We start from the raw sequence: 4,643 nt of genomic DNA on the forward strand, positions 1-4,643 counted from the left end.
GGATGCTTATCTACATGATCTCTTCCTTGGTGAAGCTTTGGGAGCGCAGCTGGGGGCCTCACCACACTGATTTCAGGCTCAATGACACGTAGGTTTTGAGAAAACTGCCGCTCTCCCCCTTTTGAAAATCAGGTCCCCATGTGCCAGTCCTTCGCTGTGTCTACCTCTCCTGCTTCCCACAGTTCCTCAAGGATGGTCAGCAGTGGTTCAGCAGGTTTCACCTGCAGCAGGGACCTCAGCTCACACAGTCCCTAGAACCTACCACCGTGTCTAGAACTTCAGAGGCGTCCTGCTCTTTTTAAGAATCTAAGCACTCAAGATTCGGTATTTTGACCTAAATGGGAAGGAAATCCAAAAAAGAGGGGATATATGTATATGCATAGCTGATTTATTTTGCTGTACAGCAGAAACTAACACAACATTGTAAAGCGAAAATTAATTTTAAAAAATTCTGGAATTTTGGTTGTTAGATTCATGCTTTAAAACTCTGCAATAACCGTATATATAACTGTCTGAAGATAAAATTCATTTTACACTACATTAGAATTTTGAATTGGACAAAGCAACACTCCCACACCTGACCACGTGCCACACCTACTGAATGCCCTTCTGAGTTCTCTTCTTGTGCTTGTAAATGGCATTTCCCGGGTTTCCAGAAACATTTGGGGCACTAGTTTTCCTGCTGGGGCTAAGATGGAGCCAAATTTGAATTGTTTGCTGGGAGGGAGAGCAAAGGGCGGGGGCATTAAAGGACACAAGAGGAAGGTGAAGTCGGGGTCTGGAGGAGGAGAAAGGGATGGAGGTTTCCAGTTCGGTCCCTTGAAGCCTCACCCTTCTGTGCCCCACACAGCTGGAGTCCCTCTGTTCTCTCTTTTTTTTCCTCTAGGGACAAATTCTCTTAGGACCTGGCCCCTCTTCTACTAGTATAATCTAACCTGCACCTCTCCCTTCATCAACCCCTTAAGGGAAATTTAAGCCAGAAGGAAGAGAGAATTTCAGGAGAAACAGCTTCTAAAAACAAGTAGATGATGATCACCAAACCTCAGATTTCAGTAAAGCCCTGGCCATTGAGATTATGCAAAAGAATTATAGGAATGCTAACATCATCTCTTTGCCCCAAGATTGCAATCATTTCTAAGGGATGGAAAAAAAAAAAATGGGACAAAGTTCCCACCAAGCAGAATCCTTGAAAGCATCTAGAAATAGGCATCCTCTTACATTCTCTTTCTTCATCTTCTCTTCCCTCTTAGCAACAGTAGTCTATCATTTCCATTCCAAAGACACAAAGAAAAGAGAAATCTTACAAAATCTGTTCTCTTTCTCATCTACCCATGTTACCATCCCCTCTAAGCTGCAGGTCCATCTTTTATGGGAACAATGTGTTCCTTGAACTTAACGAGCAGACAAAGAAAAACATGTGTATCCTGAGGGTTTTTTGTGTTTTTTTTTTAAACTGGTCTCAGATCATTTGGGGGTTTTCCTTTATATCTGCTATTCCCTTGTCTGCACAACTCTTCACGTGGCTTTTCCCAAGGCCGATTCATACCATTCAAGCCTCCCATCAAGAGTCGCTCCAGGGGGCGAGGGGCTGGCCCGGGGACCGGCTGAAGCTGACCGGACCGACTGCGCATCAGCCCGGTGATCCGGCGGAGGGAGGAGAAGAGGGGGTGCCCGGAAACAGCCCTCGGCTCCCTCCCCTGGAGGCACAGAGGGCGGGGGCCTTGGCGAATGGCTTTCTTGACGGCTGCTTGCGGAGGTTTAGATTCAGGATGTGTTCCTAGTGTCCAAAGCTTTGATACGAAACTTACAGAGGCTGATGCTTACCTACAAATCTTGATAGAACAGTTAAAGCTTTTTGATGACAAACTTCAAAACTGCAAAGACGATGAACAGAGAAAGAAAACTGCAACTCTCAAAGAGACAACAAATAGCATGGTAGAATCAATTAAACACTGCATTGTGTTGCTGCAGATCGCTAAAAGTACTATTAATCCTGTAGATGCAATATATCAACCTAGTCCCTTGGAACCTGTGATCAACACAATGCCTTCCCAGACTGTCTTACCTCCAGAACCTGCTCAGTTGTGTAAGTCAGAGCAGCGTCCATCTTCTCTACCAGTTGGACCTGTATTAGCTACTACCTTGGGACATCATCAGACTCCAACACCAAATAGTACAGGCAGTGGGCACTCACCACCTAGAAGCAGTCTAACTTCTCCAAGCCATGTCAACTTGTCTCCAAACACAGTCCCAGAATTCTCTTATTCTAGCAGTGAAGATGAATTCTATGATGCGGATGAATTCCATCAGAGTGGCTCATCCCCACAGCCCTTAATAGATTCCTCTGGATCTGCCTCAGTCTTGACACACAGCAGCTCAGGAAATAGTCTAAAGCGCCCAGATACCACGGAATCACTTAATTCTTCCATGTCCAATGGAACAAGTGATGCTGACCTTTTCGATTCACATGATGAGAGAGATGATGAAGGGGAGGCAGGGTCGGTGGAAGAGCACAAGAGTGTTATCATGCATCTGTTGTCACAGGTTAGGCTTGGAATGGATCTCACTAAGGTAGTTCTTCCAACATTTGTTCTTGAAAGAAGATCTCTTTTAGAAATGTATGCAGACTTTTTTGCACATCCGGACCTGTTTGTGAGTATTAGTGACCAGAAGGATGCCAGGGACCAAATGGTTCAGGTTGTAAAATGGTACCTCTCAGCCTTTCATGCAGGAAGGAAAGGATCGGTTGCCAAAAAGCCATACAACCCCATTCTGGGCGAGATCTTTCAGTGTCACTGGACATTACCAATGATACTGAAGAGAATGTGGAGCTAGTTTCAGAAGGACCAGTTCCCTGGGTTTCCAAGAATAGCGTAACATTCGTGGCTGAGCAGGTTTCCCATCATCCACCAGTTTCAGCCTTTTATGCTGAGTGTTTTAACAAGAAGATACAATTCAATGCTCATATCTGGACCAAATCAAAATTCCTTGGGATGTCAATTGGGGTGCACAACATAGGACAGGGCTGTGTCTCGTGTCTAGACCATGATGAACATTACATTCTCACATTCCCCAGTGGTTATGGAAGGTCTATCCTCACAGTGCCCTGGGTGGAACTAGGCGGAGAATGCAATATTAATTGTTCCAAGACTGGCTATAGTGCCAATATCATCTTCCACACTAAACCTTTCTATGGGGGCAAGAAGCACAGAGTTACTGCTGAGATTTTTTCTCCAAATGACAAGAAGTCTTTCTGCTCAATTGAAGGGGAATGGAATGGTGTAATGTATGCAAAATACTCAACAGGGGAAAATGTAGTTTTTATAGATACCAAGAAGTTGCCTATAATCAAGAAGAAGGTGAGGAAGTTGGAAGATCAGAATGAGTACGAATCCCGCTGCCTTTGGAAGGATGTCACTTTCAACTTAAAAATCAGAGACATTGATGCAGCAACTGAAGCCAAGCATAGACTTGAAGAAAGACAAAGAGCAGAAGCCCGAGAAAGGAAGGAAAAGGAAATTCAGTGGGAGACAAGGTTATTTCATGAAGATGGAGAATGCTGGGTTTATGAGGAACCATTACTGAAACGTCTCGGTGCTGCCAAGCATTAGGTTGGGAAATTCAAGGTTTGCTCCTGGTGACCCAGGCAGGAGGCACAATGAAGTAACAGTCTTCCTTTGGGAGAACCTATTCACTCCCTTCTTATTGCAGTGGTTCCTATCTCAGGGATACTGGACTTTCTGATGCAGATGAACAATTAAAGCGAGAAAAGCTTCCCTTTTTCCTGTTCTGTGGCAGTTACAGTGTTGACTTCGGTCTTGAGAAAAACTTCAGGTTTTGAAAACAAGATGTCTGCTCCTTTTCCAAATCCCACGTTATAAATCCCAGTCTCAAGCTCTGCACTCTAGTATTGCTGTTGAGATATACAACATCTGTTTCCTAGTTCATATAATCTTGGGTAATATATATATATATACACACACACACACACACACACACACACACACACACATACATATATACATATATATAATATAGGTGATGCCAGATTTTTCATAAATACGCCATCTACTGTAAATATTGGTTCCTCTTGAGTTGTTTTAGAAAATTTAGCACAACGTATTAAAATCACGTGTTAGGAAATTTCATGGTCTCACCTACAATAACTTTTATTTTGGAATTGAACTATTATTAAATTGTATCCAACTCTGGACTACAGTTTAATTATACTCAGTGCTTCTTAAGGCTTCATAAAGTAATTTTTCCAACAACAACAACAACAAAAAAGAGTCGCTCCCTAAGGAGTTCCCTGGTGGTCTAGCGGCTAAGACTCCACGCTCCTACTGCAGGGGACCCGGGTTCGATCCTGGTCAGGGAACTAAATCCCGCATGCCGCAACTAAGATCCCACATGCCACCACTAAGACCCAGCGCGTTCAAATAAAAAAATAAATATTAAAAAAAAAAAAGAGTCACTCCCTTCTCAGAGGACTGGCTTCCTTAACCAGCACGTCTGAAACTACGACACCACGTTGCTCCCTCTCCTCTTACCTTGCTTCCTTTTTCTTAAAAGCACGATTGCTGCCTAGAATTAAAGACATGCTCTATTGGTTTGCTGTCTTTCTCCCCTACTAGAATGTCAGC

At 43.6% G+C, this 4,643-nt stretch overlaps 1 pseudogene across 1 annotated transcript; it reads left to right on the forward strand.

The window, feature by feature from the left end:
- The first annotated feature begins 1,586 nt into the window (after positions 1-1,586).
- LOC309635782 (oxysterol-binding protein-related protein 9 pseudogene) lies at positions 1,587-3,782 on the forward strand (annotated as a pseudogene). The gene has a single exon. The product of its transcript is annotated as an oxysterol-binding protein-related protein 9 pseudogene (transcript).
- Positions 3,783-4,643: the final 861 nt, after the last annotated feature.

The sequence above is a fragment of the Balaenoptera borealis genome, assembly GCF_965194805.1.
Source record: "Balaenoptera borealis genome assembly, chromosome: 10".
NCBI classification, from domain to species: domain Eukaryota; kingdom Metazoa; phylum Chordata; class Mammalia; order Artiodactyla; family Balaenopteridae; genus Balaenoptera; species Balaenoptera borealis.